The 19,858-nt window shown below is 44.4% G+C and overlaps 1 long non-coding RNA gene across 1 annotated transcript in view; it reads left to right on the top strand.

The window, feature by feature from the left end:
• Positions 1 to 5,047: 5,047 nt before the first annotated feature.
• Positions 5,048 to 19,858, top strand: part of LOC141098055 (uncharacterized) — a 79,116-nt gene continuing 64,305 nt past the window's right edge. The window contains exon 1 of the long non-coding RNA XR_012234131.1: positions 5,048 to 5,212. This is a non-coding gene — a long non-coding RNA (uncharacterized lncRNA). The remainder of the gene's footprint in view (positions 5,213 to 19,858) is intronic.

The following is a 19,858-nucleotide window of genomic DNA, read 5'->3' as shown; positions in this document are numbered from 1 at the left end:
CACTTTGTGTAGAGTGAAAAGTACCCACCCTAACTTCCTGTAGGGATAAAATAGACCCACCCTGTCATGTTGAATAAAATAGACCGACCCTGTCCTATAGAGCATCAAAAACCAGTTGATATGTCCTGTAAATCAAAAAAGATATCCCCACTCCCTGTATACAGACACTTTGAGCAGGGGGTTGGACCAGATGGCCCAGGAGGTCCCTTCCAACTCTACGATTCCTTCCTGTAAAATAAAAGGACCCGCTTCCACTTACTGTATAGATAAAAAAAATCCAGACCACTCCCTGTAGAAAGGCAAGGACCTGCCCCCCACTTTGTGTACTGTGAAAAATACCTACACATACTTTGTGCAGAGTGAAAAATACCCACTCGGCTTCCTGTAGATATAGTATGGATCCACTCACTTGTCTGTTTAGAAAGAAAAACCAGTACCCATTTCCTGTAGATCAAAAAAGACACACTCCACTTCTTATAGAGAGACAAATACCAACCAACCCACCCAATTACAGTCCCCTTTTCCTGTAATCTATCTCAGGATCACTGCTGCTAAAGATGGAATGAAGTTGACAATAGGCAGTGGACTGCACGTTTTACGCAAGGGAGATACATATTAGCAGGCACTATGGAGTTGTAGCAAACCCTAAGCTTTGAGAAGTATTCATTTTCATTTCCTGGATGTGAATAATAAGGAGTTTTTTTAAATGAGATAAAGTAAAGTCATCAATTTAGAAGAGCAAAATACAGGTGCATATCATGTCCTGACCACGTTTGAGCTAGTCTGAAACCAGTAAGAACAGGAAAAGCCAAAGACTTGGTTGGGTTGCAGATTGTTGGAGATGCTTGATAAATTCTCAATTTTTATAGTTTATATAGATTACGTAGTGTATGACAATGAGAATTCAATGATGGAAAATTACTAAAGGTTAGGCTGTGAGTTTATAAATAGGTGTCACATTGGAACTTAAGAGCTTAGACTAACTATTTCTATCTATCTAGCCTTAATTATTATGTTAGTTTTTCCAAGTGTTGGTTTAAATTTTTTCTATGTTTTCAAAGCAACTAAATGGAAGGTGAAAATAATCTCTGCTCTAGCAGGACATATGCACCTCACAGAAGGATGGAACCCCCACTCAGACCTCCCCAACCATGAGCAAACATGGAGAGACGCTCACTTGAATGACCATTGTGTAATACTAAATTTCTTGTTTGACCTGACAAGACTTTCGCTTGGCAAAATCATCTATTTGCTTTGGTTGCCAGAAGCCAAACTCACAGCAATGAGACAACTATTTTAATTGCATTTGTAATAGGTAAGGAAGGTTTCACTATTGGTATTTAGATAAAAACGAGCTTTAGCCTATGGCAATAAGACAATGATATTTTCACATACTACTTTTTTAAAAACTTTTTTCATTTTTTTTGAAAGACAAGAAAATATATTTCTATCTACAAAGCAGAATTGTTATAAATATACTTTATATATGTATGTACATATGTACCAAATGTCATACCATTTATCCTATAAAATACAAATATATTGCAGGCTTATTATTCTTAAGAATAAGAGCTTTATTGCAATTGTCAATCACATTTCATATGTATCTATCGGATGTGTGTGTTTATAGTGTTACTCACCAGTGCTGGTTCCAGTGCCAGGCTTTGAATTCTTCTCCTATGAACATCTTCCTTGGTGCAGTCCTGACTCCAGTACTGGGCTTTGATTCTTTCCTATGAACAGCTCCCCTTGGTTCAGTGCTGGCTGCAGTGCTGAGCTTTGAATTCTTCACCTATGAACAGCTCCCCTTGGTGCAGTCCTGGCTCCAGTGTCGGGCTTTGAATTCCTCTCCTATGAACAGCTCCCTTTGGTGCAGTCCTGACTCCAGTGCCGGGCTTTGAATTAATTTCCTATGAACAGCTCCCCTTGGTGCAGTCCTGGCTCCAGTGCCAGGCTTTGATTCCTTCTCCTATAAACAGCTCCTCTTGGTGCTAGAACATCCTAAGTTATTGTGAAAACACCACTAATGTCATCATCCAGGGTGTTTTAAAGCTGGCTCAGCCAACCTTCATCTTTTTTTAGCAGGGAAGAAAGCAAAGTACTACATCTGGGCAATAAAAATGAAAAAAAGCATATACAGAATGGGAGGAAAGGGGCTAAGCAACAGCACATGTGAAAAAGACTTGGGTATACTAATAGATCACAGAATGAACATGAGTCAACAGTGTGATGCAGCAGCAAAAAAGGCAATTACAATTCTGGGATGTACAGTTGTGGCAAAAAGTATTGACACCCCTGAAATTCTGTCAGATAATACTCAGTTTCTTCCTGAAAATGATTGCAAACACAAATTGTTTGCTATTATTATCTTCATTTAATTTGTCTTAAATGAAAAAACACAAAAAGAATTGTCCTAAAGCCAAATTGGATATAATTCCACACCAAACATAAAAAAGAGGGTGGACAAAAGTATTGGCACTGATCGAAAAATCATGTGATGCTTCTCTAATTTGTGTAATTAACAGCACCTGTAACTTACCTGTGGCACCTAACAGGTGTTGGCAATAACTAAATCACACTTGCAGCCAGTTGACATGGATTAAAGTTGACTCAACCTCTGTCCTGTGTCCTTGTGTGTACCACATTGAGCTTGGAGAAAAGAAGGAAGACCAAAGAACTGTCTGAGGACTTGAGAAACCAAATTGTGAGGAAGCATGAGCAATCTCATGGCTACAAGTCCATCTCCAAAGACCTGAATGTTCCTGTGTCTACCGTGCGCAGTGTCATCAAGAAGTTTAAAGCCCATGGCACTGTGGCTAACCTCCCTAGATGTGGACGGAAAAGAAAAATTGACAAGATATTTCAACGCAAGATTGTGCAGATGTTGGATAAAGAACCTCGACTAACATCCAAACAAGTTCAAGCTGCCCTGCAGTCCGAGGGTACAACAGTGTCAACCCGTACTATCCATCGGCGTCTGAATGAAAAGGGACTGTATGGTAGGAGACCCAGGAAGACCCCACTTCTTACCCCGAGACATAAAAAAGCCAGGCTGGAGTTTGCCAAAACTTTCCTGAAAAAGCCTGAAACACTTTGGAAGAATGTTCTCTGGTCAGATGAGACAAAAGTAGAGCTTTTTGGGCAAAGGTATCAGCATAGAGTTTACAGGAAAAAAAAAGAGGCATTCAAAGAAAAGAACACGGTCCCTACAGTCAAACATGGCGGAGGTTCCCTGATGTTTTGGGGTTGCTTTGCTGCCTCTGGCACTGGACTGCTTGACCCTGTGCATGGCATTATGAAGTCTGAAGACTACCAACAAATTTTGCAGCATAATGTAGGGCCCAGTGTGAGAAAGCTGGGTCTCCCTCAGAGGTCATGGGTCTTCCAGCAGGACAATGACCCAAAACACACTTCAAAAGCACTAGAAAATGGTTTGAGAGAAAGCACAGGAGACTTCTAAGGTGGCCAGCAATGAGTCCAGACCTGAATCCCATAGAACACCTTTGGAGAGATCTAAAAATGGCAGTTTGGAGAAGCCACCCTTCAAATATCAGGGACCTGGAGCAGTTTGCCAAAGAAGAATGGTCTAAAATTCCAGCAGAGCATTGTAAGAAACTCATTGATGGTTACCGGAAGCGATTGGTCGCAGTTATTTTGGCTAAAGGTTGTGCAACCAAGTATTAGGCTGAGGGTGCCAATACTTTTGTCTGGCCCATTTTTGGAGTTTTGTGTGAAATGAGCAATGTTTTGCTTTTTGCTTCATTCTCTTTTGTGTTTTTTCATTTAAGACAAATTAAATGAAAATAATAATACCAAAGAATTTGTGTTTGCAATCATTTTCAGGAAGAAACTGAGTATTATCTGACAGAATTGCAGGGGTGTCAATACTTTTGGCCACAACTGTATTAACAGAATCATACAGTCTAGATCACATGAAGTCATTATCACCCTTTACTCCTCCTTGGTCAGATCTCATCTGGAATATTGTGTCCAGTTTTGGGCACCACATTTTAAAAAATACATCAACAAACTGGAGCAAGTTCAGAAAAGAGCGACCAGAATGGTGACCGGTCTGCAAACCCTGTCCTATGAGTAACGGTTACAGGATTTGGAAATGTTTAGCTTACAAGAATCCAACTAAAGTTATACACACTCTGGTGGTTTATTGGTGTTTCAAAGTCTATGACTTCTTCTTCAGTAAAATTACCACAATGGTAAACCGCCAGATTGTATATAACTTTATCTGGATTCGTCTGTCACAGTAGCACGGATTTTACCCACATTTATCTATTATATCCTGTCTGAGAGGTCGTCTTACTGACTTGTGGATCTGCAGCAGCTGATTTCTACATGCTTTCGAACTGGGCTATCAGGTGAGTAGCTCCCTGTCATTTATTTGAAATAATCCGTGAGATAAGACCCTATTTGCGCTTTTTGTTTCCAAAATATTTTACTAGTAGCTTGCAAGAAAGACTGAGAGGAGACTTAATAGCTGTCTACAAATATCTCAAGGGCTGTCACATTGTAGAAGGATCAACTTTATTCTCATTTGCACAAGGAAAGACTAGAAGCAATGGGATGAAACTGAATGGGAGGAGACACAGATTAGATATTAGAAAAAACGTTTTGACAGTTAGAGTGATCAATGAGTGGAACAGGCTGCCACGAGAAGTGGTGAGTTCTCATTCAATGGATGTCTTCAAATAGAGGCTGGACAGACAGTCTGGGATGAATTAGTGAATCCTGTTTTGAGCAGGGGCTTGGGCCAGATGATCCAGGAGGTCCCTTCCAACTCCACCATTCTATGATTTTATGATTCTTTCTCTGCTATCAAGGTATCTGATAATTAATTTCCCTCACCTAAACTCGTGCAATCACATGCTCAACAATATTGCATCAAATAGGCTGTTAACCAACTAATCTACAGTAGCCTTATGCTGCCCACTCACATATTTCTGCGTTCTTTTATGTACCTGCTGTCCTGCTGCGAGATACCAAATTGCTTATACATCTATGCTGTTCCGGTACAATCAACAAATCTGTCTTTTCTGCATCTACTTATTCCAGATTTGCTTGACCATCTTCTGTCCTGAATACACTGCTCTACAGGTCTTTGGTGATCCATGTGCTCTTCGGCCAGTCCAATTCCACTGCATCATCGCCTCCTCGCCTGCTTACTCTGTTCTATCGATTAGAGATGCCATCTTAGCAGGTGAGCCTATAATATCTATTTTATATATAATTGTAAGGAAAACGTGCACAAGAGGAGAACCGGGGGATACGGATATCCCCCCACCATCACCACTCTGTGACGGAGCTTACACAGCTGCAGCTCTCTGGTGCCCCCCTTACCCTCAGGTCAGTTAGGGAACTGCACCTAGGATAAGTAGTCGCCGGAGAGGTTGCCCTGCCACGTACTGGTTATCGGGGCACTCTGCATTGAGGGCGCTATATACAGCTCTGGCAAAAATTAAGTGACCGCTGCACAGTTTTATAACTGCTTTTATAAGCTTCTCTACATGTATGACAGACATTCCATTCCAACCAGAGTACACCTCATTCTACTTAATGTGTTTCTAATTAGCCAATGAATAATGAACCAAATCTTATTTAATGAAGGAAAATATTAAAAACCCTGCTCTGGTGTTCACAATCCTCTTGCAATAGGACAAGCTGGATGGCAAAAGAAGTGCTAGTAATATCCAAAAAATAATAGGAATGAAAAAATAACTTTTAACCATGCCAAAAGAGTTGAAAAGAAAAGTCTTGAGTGAGGCAAAGAAAGGCTCAATTCTGGCTTTACTAACAGAGGGATACAGTGAGCATCATGTTGCCTCCATCCTTAAAATTTCTAAGACAGTAGTCCATTACAACAAGGTCAAGCAGCAGACATTGGGGACAACAAAGCTACAGACCAGCAGGGGGCGAAAACAAATCTCCCCTGACCAGGATGACAGTCATCTTATTCGAATGTCACTCAGCAACTGCAGGTGACCTACAAAAGGAATTGCAAATGGCAGCTGGGGTGAAGTGCACAGCAAGAACAGTTTGCAACAGGCTTCTAGAGGCAGGGCTCAAGTCATATAAAGGTACAAAAAAGTCTTTCAAAAATGAGAAACAAAGGAGAGCCAGGCTGAAGATTGCCAAAGACCATAAGGATTGGACCATAGAGGACTGGAGTAAGGTAATCTTCTCTGATGAGTCTAATTTTCAGCTTTGCCCAACACCTGGTCATCTAATCGTTAGACAGAGACCAGGAGAGGTGTACAAGCCACAGTCTCTTGCACCCACTGTGAAATTTGGTGGAGGATCGGTGATGGTCTGGGGATACTTCAGCAAGGCTGGAATTGGGCAGGTTAATCTTTGCGAAGGACGTATGAATCAAGCCGCATATAAGGTTATCCTGAAAAAACAGTTGATTCCTGCTAATCAGGCAATGTTCCCCAACTCTGAGGACTGTTTTTTCCAGCAGGACAATGCGCCATGCCACACAGCTAGGTCAGTCAATGTGTGGATGAAGGACCGCCACATCAAATCCGTGTCATGGCCAGCTCAATCTCCAGACCTGAACCCCATGGAAAACCTCTGGAATGTAATCAAGAGGAAGATGGATTGTCACAAACCATCAAAGAAGAACTGCTTAAATTTTTGTACCAGGAGTGGTATTTGTTTCTAAATGATTATGAACTTGTTTTCTTAGCATTATTTGAGGTCTGCAAGCACTGCATTTTTTTTATTTTGATCATTTCTCATTTTCTGAAAATAAATACAAAATTTAGTGCTTGTAAATTCAAAGACATGCTGTCAGTAGTTTATAGAATAAAAGAGCAATTTACATTTTACTCAAAAATATACCTATAAAGAGAAAAATCAGACAAAAAGAAAATTTTGCAGCGGTCTCTTAATTTTTGCCATAGCTGTATATCACCGGTCCCAGGCCAAAAATATTATTATTATTATTATTTATTTAAATAGCACCATTGATTCTATGGTGCTGTACATAAGAAGGGGTTACATACAAATTACAGATATCACTTACAGTAAGCAAACTTACAATGACAGACTGATACAGAGGGGAGAGGACCCTGCCCTTTCAGGCTGACATGCTACAGGATGGTGGGGAAGGAGACAGTAGGTTTGTGGGTTGCAGCAGTTCCGGAGTTGGTTGAGGTGATATCTCCAGTAGTGGTGAGGAGATAGCGGGGTCATTAGAGGCTTTCTTGAAGAGGTGGGTTTTCAGGTTCCGTCTGAAGTATCCAAATGTGGCTGATAGTCGGACGCGTTGTCGCAAAGAATTCCAGAGGATGGGGGCTATTCGGGAGAAGTCTTGGAGGCGGTTGGGTGAGGAGCGAATAAGTGTGGAGGAGAGAAGGAGGTCTTGGAATGACCGTAGATTACGTGAGGGAAGGTATTGGGAGATTAGTTCAGTGATATATGGAGGAGACAGGCTATAGATGGCCTTGTAGGTCAGTATTAGTAGTTTGAACTGGATACGCTGAGGAAATGGAAGCCAGTGAAGAGATTTGCAGAGGGGAGAAGCGGAGGAGTAGTGAGGAGAGAGATGAATTAGTCAGGCAGCAGAGTTAAGGATGGACTGGAGAGGTGTGAGGGTGTTAGCAGGGAGACCACAGAAAAGGATGCTGCAGTAGTCGAGGCGGGAGATGATGAGCGCGTGCACAAGCATTTTAGTAGATTGAGGGTTGAGGAAAAGACGGATTCTGGAAATATTTTTGAGCTGGAGGCAACAGGAGGTAGAAAGAGCTTGGATGTGCAGTTTGGACAGGGCAGAATCAAGGGTTACTCTGAGGCAATGGACTTCCGGTACTGGGGAAAGTGTGATGTCATTAATTGTGATAGATAGGAAGATCTGTGAGATGGAGGAAAGTTGATGAGTTCAGATTTGTCCACATTGAGCTTGAGGAAGCGAGAGGAGAAGAAGGAGGATATAGCTGATAGACACTCCGGGATTCTGGACAGCAGAGAGGTGACGTCTGAGCCAGAGAGGTAGATCTGAGTGTTATCAGCATAAAGGTGGTACTGGAATCCATGGGACTTTATGAGTTGACCCAGGCCAAGGGTATAAATTGTGAAGAGTAGGGGTCCTAGAACAGAGCCTTGGAGGACTCCAACAGAGAAAGGGTGAGATGAGGAGCTAGTGTGGGAGTGGGAGAGGCTGAATGTGCGGTTTGAAAGGTATGAGGAGATCAAGGATAGGGCGTGGTCTTTGATGCCAAAGGAGGAGAGGATCTGTAGTAGGAGGCAGTGGTCAACTGTGTCGAATGCAGAGGACAGGTCTAGAAGGAAGAGTAGTACAGAGTATTGTCTGTTTGCTTTGGCTGTAAGTAGGTCATTAGTAATTTTAGTCAGGGCTGTCTCAGTGGAGTGATGGGGGTGGAAACCAGATTGTAGATTGTCAAAGAGCAAGTTAGATGAGAATATATATTTAAACCTCTGGTCCGTCACTGCCAGGATCTCCCAATAACACCAGGATGGTATGCTGCCTCAGTTCCTCGTTAGATATAAGCCTGGTCTGTTAAGAAGCTTATATCGGGTCAGAAATCAACCCCAGATAGCATATAAGTACTAGACGGACTCACGGACACAGGAAATCGGGTTTCAAGATAAATGAACAGCCCAAGATTAATTGATATTTTAATTGCCAAAAGGTGCACTAGATAGTACAAATATATACAGATATTACAGCCAGAAATAAAGATAAAAGTAGGGTACAGTTTCGGGATAGCAGTTAGCTGTATGTGTCACGTTACCTTTTCTTATAACTTATGGGTGGAGGGAAGTTCTCGTATCCACAGGCACCTTCTTAGTTTCTGGTCCGTCTCCACTCGTGACGTGACGTGGCTTCCATGGCAGAACAATGACAAGGGCTAAAGATGTGCAGCTAGCTTTTAACCCCTAGCACGTCCCCTCCCATATTTGCCACCGCCTTTCTGGGTTGGACTGAATTCTGCTCCAATAAACTTCTAGCTGAAATAATTCCCAATATCTAGGATGGGTCATAACTTCCTAGGGGGGTCCAAACAGGACAACTGAGGTCTCAATGGGTTAGTTGGGGCTGGACCGATACAAAGAGTCCAAACTAGGGTTGGCTAAGAGGTTCTGGAGAGCCAGTTTCGATAGCTCGGTACCGGGACAGCTAGAGAAATCTGAAACACTGGGGTGTGTGCGGAGGGCTCCCTGTTGTGAGCTCTCTTGATCCGACTTTTGAGGCAAGGCTCCCTCTGGTGGATACTGCTGGTAGTGGTGCTGGTCAACATGATGTTAACCCAGCAGCTGTAGAAGATAATTGGAGGAGTGGTGGTAGTGACTGGGACTACATAAGCGAGCAGACTTCTCTCAGTGGCTGCCGGTGAGACTCCTTTCTTTGCTTACTGAGGATTTCTGTCTGCTGCCTGATCCTGCATTTTTTCAGCTAAGTGTCTTTTGCTAAACCCTTTACACCTGTTTTTGCCTTGCTGTCAGGGGTCAGCTTGCTCCCTCTGGCGCTGCTGGCTCCTGCCCTGTATTTTTGTATCTTGTGTTTGCTTGCTCAGTCCCCTGCTGTATTAGCCTGTTGCTAGCTGCCAGGTCACACCTGAGTGATGATATAGTGTGGGCGAGATTGTTCAAACCTCAGTATTTTTGTACATCAGTCGTGTTGGATTTATTAGGGTTTTTGCGTGATTGCAGACAGTGCCTTTTCTGTCCTGTTCTATCTAGTCAGTGTGGGCCCCATCATTTGCTCAGTCTATTTTCTGTCTGTGTTTGTGCTTCATCTTGTCTCACCGACAATATATGTTTGGGGGCTCCCAGAGATCATGAGTAACCAGCTGAGGGGCTTGTGGCCCGTCTCCACAGTGGAGCGGCACCCGTATAAGTAGGGCTGCAGATGCTGCAGGTCCCATACAGTTGGCAAGCATTCCTTTTACATGGTGGAGTAGGCCACCTCCCTCGGCAATAGCTTCCCGCTCAGGTACAAGACGGGATGTTCCTGGCCCGTTGAGTTAACCTGACTGAGCACAAAACTGAGGCCAAATTCACTGGTGTCAGTCTGTACTACAAACAGCCGTTCAGAGTCAGTGGTTTATAGTACTGGAAGGTTAGAGAGGGCAGATTTGAGTGCCTGGAAAGCTGTCTCACAGGGCTCTGTCCAGTCAACTGCGATGGGCAGCTTCTTCTTGGTGAGGTCCGTCAGGGGATTTGGCAGGGTACTATAGTGTGGGTCGAACCTCCTATAGTACCCGGTGGTCCCCAAGAATGACATCACCTGATTCTTTTTCATGAGGGTGAGCCAGGATGCAATGGTATCCACTTTCCCAGGCTCTGGCTTCAGAACCTCCCTGCCTACACAGTGACCCAGGTAGAAGACCTCGCTCATGTCCAGCTGGCATTTTTCTGACTTGATAGTCAAACTTGCCAATTGGATACACCCAAGCACCTGCACTAGATGCTCTAGGTGATACTCCCAGGTGGAACTGAAGATGGCAATATCATCCAGGTACAGCCTGGATGCCGCGAATGCCGGTTGGTGAGAGGCAGTTCTCATGACTCCTTCCCAGTTGGCACAGATTACTGATGTGGCCGATGGACCAAGTCTTGCAAATCGATTTTCACCAACCCTAGTAGATGGCCATTTGTACTTCCAGCGCCTCCTGTAATGTGTGACTATATCAATCTTTTATTATCCTGTACAAATCACACAAGGGAAACCAACTTGCATTTTTGGTGGTCCACCCCATATTTACAAATTTGCAGAGAATATTACAAGTATTTCTCGCTTGGTTATTAGGTCACATTAGCACACATATAGCGTTATATCAATGCAAGGTACAAGTGCCTTTTAAGTATCTTTTTTAATTATCTTACAGTTTAAAAGTCCAACCTGGAAGAGTTGTTAAAGTATAGATTTCCCATATGAAATGCAGGATACATTGAAAATGGATTTTGAAACCTTACAAAGATTTCCATGACCTGTTGGCGAGAGCCAATAACACACAAATTAATTGAAAGTGTGTCAAGTGGGTGACCTTTGTAAAGACTGTAAATGGAAGAACACAGTGAACACTTTACTTAAAAAAGAACCATTTAGAATCTCTCTGATTGCCATAATCATTGGGAGAAAAAAAGGGAGAATTTCTTATATTCTACAGAGTTAATACAAATAATTTGGTTTGGAAATGATGTTTTCTCATACTAGAGTTAAAAAAAATATCTAAAAAAAAATCTGAAACATAAAGAACCAATATAATGTAAATGCATTCCTACATTTCAGATAGCATACAGTAACTTTATTGTTCCTAAAATCGATCTTCCAGGTAATACCTCCTGAGGGGTCATACAGTAAATCATTGAGAATGGGAAAATTATGCAAAATTTTACGTTATACACTTCCACTCATTTAGCTTCTTTTTACAAGCTCTTTATTGTTGTATACTTGGTGTGGGATTTTAGGTTCAATTTTCTGCTACTTTGTTTTCCTACACAATGCCGATTGCAGAATTAGGTAACTGGCAAGCCAGTAGTGAGCTGTTCTAGTGAAAAATCTTTGTACTTTTCTTTTTTCTCTGAGCTCCTTTGTGCTGATTTATAATCACATATATGTTCAGCTAAACTTTGATGTGGTCTGTGGCCGTAAATCGGTTTAGAAGAGCTTCAAAATAAACAGGTGAAAGATTTGCAAACTGTCCATCAGAACAAGCTCAGTTACAGATCCTCTGTTAATAATAATACTTTATTTTTATATAGCGCTAACATATTCCGCAGTGCTTTACAGTTTGCACATATTTTCATCACTGTCCCTGATGGGGCTCACAATCTAAATTCCCTATCAGTATGTTTTTTGGAGTGTGGGAGGAAACCGGAGTGCCCGGAGGAAACCCACGCAAACACGGGGAGAACATACAAACTCCTTGCAGATGTTGTCCTTGGTGGGACTCGAACCCAAGACTCCAGCGCTGCAACGCTAACCACTGAGCCACCGTGCTGCCCCTCTGTTAATTCCTTGTGCAGCCAGGGATGTGTAGGAAAACAAAGGTTCTGTAAAAGTGATGCAACATTTTTAATGAGGTCCACATGCAACAATTTTAAGTTTAACCTTAAAAATTGTCTCTGAAGATGGTTATATCTTTTAATACTGATTTTACTCATCTCTACATTAGCAGTCTCTGTATTATGACTGATAGAACACCCCAGTTTGAGGTGCCATTTCAGAGTGCAAGTCACCATTCTCGAGGCTCAAAATTCTTGTCCTATAAGGCATATCCATCTCTTAACTATCTTACTGAAAGTGTAAATCCTGAATTCCCCACATTTAAAGGATGCTCACCCAAGCTTTGCTTCATAGGTTACATAAGTTGCACCTCAGACATATGACCTGTAAGTTGGCAACTTGATGCCGTGCAGTTAGGTAGCTTTACGAAAAGTGGGAAAAAATTGGCACTTCCACTGAATAAATAATAAATATTAGTTTTGGATAGTTTAAAAAAGTATTTAGAAAAAACTAGCACATTTCTGGCGCTAAGTACGTCTTTAGTCGTATGACAAAGGCGTGAACTTTTGTACCATATGGGAACACTTTTTTATGCATCCAAAATTAATATTTATTTTACCAGTGGATGTGCCATTTTTCTCACTTTTCTTCAAGATTGCTTATCTTTACCAGTAGGATGTAGCACACATGGTATAAGGCTGATCCAACAAGCATCAATACTATTGAATCATAGTAAGCGCATATTTTTTTCTTTTAGTGCAGTTAGGTGGTGACAGAGCAACAATAGAAGTTTAACCATCAAGTCTTGAATCACCAGTTTTTGTGGAACCGCCCAAGCTCTGTGCCTCAATCTGCAAGTGTAACTGCTAAGAGTTGTATCATCAATGGTTGTGTAGCCACCAAGTTTAGTGCATCGGTTCAGTGCATAAGCCTCAAGTCGTTGTCTCGAATTGAGTAAAAGTTCTCAATCTGCATCCTCAAATGATGTACCATGGCCAGAGTCTAAGGCTGGTTTCACACTTGCGTTTTTTTGCTCTGCGTTTTTGCACATAAATGCGCATGCGCTTTTTTCCTATACTTAACATGGGTGCGCATAGTCATGCGTTTGTATGCGTTTGTATGCGTTTGTATGCGCATGCGTTTTTTTGTAGTGTGCGCCCGGGTGCACAAAATGCCTCCAGTTGCATTTTTTTTGCACCCGACCTGTCTCAAAAAAACGCATGCGCACGCAATGCACACGAAATTCACCCAAAAACACATTATAGTCTATGGGTGCGCTGACGTGCACATGGTCATGCGCACGTCAGCGCAAAAAAAGCATGCATTTTTTGTAAACATTGTGTCCTACATTATTAGATGCCATATAATAGAATGAGTTACTTAAAGGGGTTGTCCAATTTTAAGCTAAAAGTCAATCTACATCACTGTAGACTTGTGAATCCTCATATCACGTGCACTGCGTGCAGTGAGGATTCTAAGGCACTGGGAGCGGACGGTTATTTGACAGCAAATATGTGACATGTATATTCCCAGCCACATTCCGACTAGATGGGCCTAGCCTCGCTGAATGCAAGTGTATTGAGCAAGGATGGAAACAGCCTAGTCGGAATGTGTCCAGGAATATGCATATTGTATTCTTGCGGTCAAATGACTGCCCACTCATTTAAAAATTTTTCTGATAAATGGTCCCGTTGGTCAGAGGTAGAGTTGAGCGAAACTGGTCGAAAAATTTCAAAAGTCGCCGACTTTTGGCAAAGTCGGGTTTCATGAAACGAAACCCGACCCTAGGATGAGGTCGGCCACGAGGTCGGCGACTTACGCGCCAAAGTCGCGTTTCAAAAGTTTGTTTTGCGCTCTTTTTCAGCCAATCAGGATCCACGGACACTGTGGGCAACGTGATGACATAGGCAGGGGTCACCACCATCTTTCAGAAGGGCATGCAAGTGATTGGCTTGCTTTGGTGGGCGTCACAGGGGGTATAAAAGGGCGTGCACGCCGACCGCCATCTTACTTCTGCCGATCTCAGTATAGGGAGAGGTTGCTGCTGATTCTGTAGGGAGAGCGTTAGGCAGGGAAGAAGACAAAAAAACTGCTTCTGCTGCTAGCGATTTGGCCTGCACAACACACCAGTCACTGTGTGTGCAGTGCAAGGGGAGGCTATATAGTGGTGTATCAGTGGTGTTGGTTGTTGGGCTGCCTTCTAAGGCTTCCTGACATTCCTGCATTGCTGTTTACCCACTGCTCCGCAAACTGCTTTTTTAAAAGCAATCCCAATTTTTTTTTTTTGTCCTGAGAAGAAAAAAAAACTGCTTCTGCTGCTAGCAATTTGGCCTGCACAACACACCAGTCACTGTGTGTGCAGTGCAAGGGGAGGCTATATTGTGGTGTATCAGTGGTGTTGGTTGTTGGGCTGCCTTTTAAGGCTTCCTGACAGGCTGGCATTGCTGTTTACCCACTGCTCTGCAAACTGCTTTTTTAAAAGCAATCCAATCTCCCTTATCCTCTAGTCCATTTTGTCACAGCTGTGCCATCGAGCCTGTGACATAGCGCTCAGATATCAGTGGGCCTCACACAATCCAAAAGTGTCCAGTGTCCAAAAGTGTGTGCAGAGATTCAAAATCTCCCTTATCCTCTAGTCACTTTGGTCACAGCTGTGCCATCGAGCCTGTCACATAGCGCTCAGATATTCATTGGGCATCACACAATCCAAAAGTGTCCAGTGTCCAAAAGTGTGTGCAGAGATTCAAAATCTCCCTTATCCTCTAGTCACTTTGGTCACAGCTGTGCCATCGAGCCTGTCACATAGCGCTCAGATATCAGTGGGCCTCACACAATCCAAAAGTGTCCAGTGTCCAAAAGTGTGTGCAGAGATTCAAAATCTCCCTTATCCTCTAGTCACTTTGGTCACAGCTGTGCCATCGAGCCTGTCACATAGCGCTCAGATATTCATTGGGCCTCACACAATCCAAAAGTGTCCAGTGTCCAAAAGTGTGTGCAGAGATTCAAAATCTCCCTTATCCTCTAGTCACTTTGGTCACAGCTGTGCCATCGAGCCTGTCACATACCGCTCAGATATCAGTGGGCCTCACACAATCCAAAAGTGTCCAGTGTTCAAAAGTGTGTGCAGAGATTCAAAATCTCCCTTATCCTCTAGTCACTTTGGTCACAGCTGTGCCATCGAGCCTGTCACATAGCGCTCAGATATCAGTGGGCCTCACACAATCCAAAAGTGTCCAGTGTCCAAAAGTGTGTGCAGAGATTCAAAATCTCCCTTATCCTCTAGTCACTTTGGTCACAGCTGTGCCATCGAGCCTGTCACATAGCGCTCAGATATTCATTGGGCCTCACACAATCCAAAAGTGTCCAGTGTCCAAAAGTGTGTGCAGAGATTCAAAATCTCCCTTATCCTCTAGTCACTTTGGTCACAGCTGTGCCATCGAGCCTGTCACATAGCGCTCAGATATCAGTGGGCCTCACACAATCCAAAAGTGTCCAGTGTCCAAAAGTGTGTGCAGAGATTCAAAATCTCCCTTATCCTCTAGTCACTTTGGTCACAGCTGTGCCATCGAGCCTGTCACATAGCGCTGAAATATCAGTGGGCCTCACACAATCCAAAAGTGTCCAGTGTCCAAAAGTGTGTGCAGAGATTCAAAATCTCCCTTATCCTCTAGTCACTTTGGTCACAGCTGTGCCATCGAGCCTGTCACATAGCGCTCAGATATCAGTGGGCTTCACACAATCCAAAAGTGTCCAGTGTCCAAAAGTGTGTGCAGAGATTCAAAATCTCCCTTATCCTCTAGTCACTTTGGTCACAGCTGTGCCATCGAGCCTGTCACATAGCGCTCAGATATCAGTGGGCCTCACACAATCCAAAAGTGTCCAGTGTCCAAAAGTGTGTGCAGAGATTCAAAATCTCCCTTATCCTCTAGTCACTTTGGTCACAGCTGTGCCATCGAGCCTGTCACATAGCGCTGAAATATCAGTGGGCCTCACACAATCCAAAAGTGTCCAGTGTCCAAAAGTGTGTGCAGAGATTCAAAATCTCCCTTATCCTCTAGTCACTTTGGTCACAGCTGTGCCATCGAGCCTGTCACATAGCGCTCAGATATCAGTGGGCCTCACACAATCCAAAAGTGTCCAGTGTCCAAAAGTGTGTGCAGAGATTCAAAATCTCCCTTATCCTCTAGTCACTTTGGTCACAGCTGTGCCATCGAGCCTGTCACATAGCGCTCAGATATCAGTGGGCTTCACACAATCCAAAAGTGTCCAGTGTCCAAAAGTGTGTGCAGAGATTCAAAATCTCCCTTATCCTCTAGTCACTTTGGTCACAGCTGTGCCATCGAGCCTGTCACATAGCGCTCAGATATTCATTGGGCCTCACACAATCCAAAAGTGTCCAGTGTCCAAAAGTGTGTGTAGAGATTCAAAATCTCCCTTATCCTCTAGTCACTTTGGTCACAGCTGTGCCATCGAGCTTGTCACATAGCGCTCAGATATCAGTGGGCCTCACACAATCCAAAAGTGTCCAGTGTCCAAAAGTGTGTGCAGAGATTCAAAATCTCCCTTATCCTCTAGTCACTTTGGTCACAGCTGTGCCATCGAGCCTGTCACATAGCGCTCAGATATTCATTGGGCCTCACACAATCCAAAAGTGTCCAGTGTCCAAAAGTGTGTGCAGAGATTCAAAATCTCCCTTATCCTCTAGTCACTTTGGTCACAGCTGTGCCATCGAGCCTGTCACATAGCGCTCAGATATCAGTGGGCCTCACACAATCCAAAAGTGTCCAGTGTCCACAAGTGTCTGCAGAAATTCAAAATCTCCCCTGTCCTATAGACACCTTGTACCTTGTTTTACATTACTATATAGTTTGTTGGATTTTGTCAATATTTCTACCAAAAATGAGGAAGGCTGGTGGAAGAGGCCGTGGAATTGGGCGGGGGTTGGCAGCTGGTAATGATGGTGTTGGTGGTGGATCTGATGGTAGTGGCAAGAGCAAAATAGGACCGAATGCAGGAGGTGCTGACCCTGCGTCATCGTCTGGCTACATAAGGCCTCGAACGCTTAGTTTTCTAGGAGTTGGCAAACCGCTTTTAAAGGCAGAGCATCAGGAAAAAGTTTTGTCTTACATTGCTGACTCAGCCTCCAGCTCTATCGCCTCCTCTTCTTCAGTTGTAAAAAGTAAAAGCACTGAGTCGTCATTGGAGGCTCATGTTCATGAACCACACCTTTCCTTGTGTCCTTCACCCCAACCAAGATTGAAGGATGACGCAGGCCATACTACTGATTACTCCATGGAGCTGTTTTCACATACCATGCCTGGATTATCAAGTGAAATGGTGAATTACCCAGGCCAAGATGAATCTGACATGGAGTGCACTGATGCACAGCCGCTGATGGATGATTCTGCTGGTACATTCACTCAGAGCACTACATTGTCCTCGCAGTGTACAGAGCCAGATTCTGACCCTGATGAGACTCAGGTGCCCCTTCCCGCACACTATACTACCTTACAAGGTGACACAGAGGAAGGTGCACATGACATAGAAGAGGAGGTGATGGATGACCCAGTTGTTGACCCAGATTGGCATCCATTGGGGGAAGAGGGTGCTGCTTCCAATAGCTCAGATGAGGAGCATCCACAGCAGACATCGACATCGCAACAGCTGTTATCTGGCAGGCCCGGAGCACTCCAAAGACAGGTTCCAAACATCAAAAGAGTTGCTGGACAGCTTGTCCAGAGGGTCAAAAGATCACAGCGTGCTAGGCCGCAAAATGTCTGCCAAAGTAGGAAGAGTGCAGTGTGGCACTTTTTTGACCAAAATCCTCATGATCAGGCCAAGGTTATCTGTAAGAAGTGCGCAAAGACCTTTAGCCGAGGGAAAAATCTGAAAAATTTGAATACCAGTTGCATGCTTAGACATTTAACCAGCATGCACTTGCAAGCGTGGACACAACACCAAACCTCAAGTGCCACATGTGCAACTGATCACAACGAAGGTAGTCAGCAACGCTACATTGTTTCCCCCACTGTAAGCCCACCGGTTAGCACAGCAGCAAATGTTGAGGTGTCGTTGCAAGGCCACAGCAGTCAGGGAATCCCACTGTTATATCAACGAAAGACTGATTCTAGGCCATCAGAAAGAACACCAACTCCATCACCATCATCAACCCTCTCTCAGTCCGCCCTGTCCACCGCTACTTCCATCATATGCAGCTCTCAAGTCCAGCTCACCCTCCCAGACACTATGAGTAGGTCAAGAAAGTACTCAGTCTCTCATCCGCGTACACTGGGTTTGAACGCCCACATTGCCAAACTAATCTCGTTTGAGATGATGCCCTTTCGGTTGGTGGAAAGCACAGCTTTCCGTGAACTCATGGCCTATGCAGTACCACGCTATGACCTACCCAGTCGCCACTTCTTCTCTCGCAAAGCCATCCCAGCCCTCCACCATCATGTGAAAGACCGCATTGTCCATGCACTCAAGCAGTCAGTGAGCGGAAAGGTGCACCTCACAACTGATGCATGGTCCAGTCGGCATGGCCAGGGCCGTTACGTGTCCATCACTGCGCACTGGGTTAATGTGGTGGATGCAGGGTCCACAGGGGACAGCGGTGGTGGGACAGTGCTGCCTAGCCCACGGTATAGGAAACAGTTGGCTGTAGGCGTTCGACCCTCCTCCTCCTCCTCCTCTTCCAGAAGCGAAAGCTCGTCCACAGAGCGCAGTCGTACGAGCACTCCATCTGCAGCTGCCACTGTTGCACACGATGTGTCCTCCTATCGAGCAGCTAGTGGAAAGCGTCAGCAGGCTGTGTTGCAGATGATGTGTTTGGGCGACAGACACACCGCCGAGGTGCTGGCAGAGTACTTGAAGCGACAAACTGAGTCATGGCTGGGCAGTGTACATCTTGAGGCAGGCAAGGTAGTTAGTGATAACGGCCGTAATTTTGTGGCAGCCATAGCCCTTTCAAAACTCAGCCACATACCTTGCTTGGCTCACACCTTGAACCTGGTGGTGCAGTGCTTCCTCAAAAATTATCCGGAGTTAACAGCCCTGCTCCAGAAGGTGCGAAGACTGTGCGCGCACATCCGCCGGTCGCCTGTACACTCCGTTCGTATGCAGAAGCTGCAGCGATTGCTCCACCTTCCCAACCACCGCCTCATTATCGACATTGCAACAAGGTGGAACTCCACCCTGCACATGGTGGATCGGCTGTGCGAGCAGAGGCAGGCCATAATGCATTTGTGGGAGGATACACGGCCAGGCACTTTGAGAGCAGACATGGAGTTGACAGGTGTGCAGTGGTCGAAGCTGAAAGACCTCTGTAAAGTCCTTCAGTGTTTTGAGGAATGCACACGGCTGGTAAGCGCAGACGACGCCATCCTAAGCATGAGCATCCCACTTATGCGTCTGCTCATGCAAACTTTGACGCACCTTAAGGAGCAGGCGTCTGCAGCCAATGTTGATGAGGAGGAAGAGGAGGAGGGAATCCTTGATGACATTCAGCCATTGTCTGCTCAGGGACCTCTCCTGGACGAGGTGGAGGAAGAAGAGGAGGAGGAGGATGATGATGGGGATGATTACTTAGGGGGGGAGGATGCATCTCGTGGGGCAAGTGAAAATGTTGGCGTGGCAAGGTCTGGTACAGGGTTTGTGCGTGACTGGACGGATGTGGATTTGCCAGAAAGTGCTCCTCCACCCAGCACTCTCAGTGCATCATTGACACCGGGAACATTGGCCCACATGTCAGATTATGCCTTGCGGATCCTAAAAAGGGACCCCCGCTTTGCCAAAATGATGAACGATGACGACTACTGGTTGGCCAGCATCCTGGATCCACGCTATAAAGGCAAATTACAAAACATCATGCCA

This window comes from Dendrobates tinctorius, unplaced genomic scaffold, assembly GCF_039654945.1.
Source record: "Dendrobates tinctorius isolate UK_male_01 unplaced genomic scaffold, ASM3965494v1 ptg000086l, whole genome shotgun sequence".
Classification (NCBI taxonomy): Eukaryota; Metazoa; Chordata; class Amphibia; order Anura; family Dendrobatidae; genus Dendrobates; species Dendrobates tinctorius.
The sequence above is the reverse complement of the archived record's forward strand: the minus strand, read 5'-3'. Positions and strand labels throughout refer to the sequence as shown.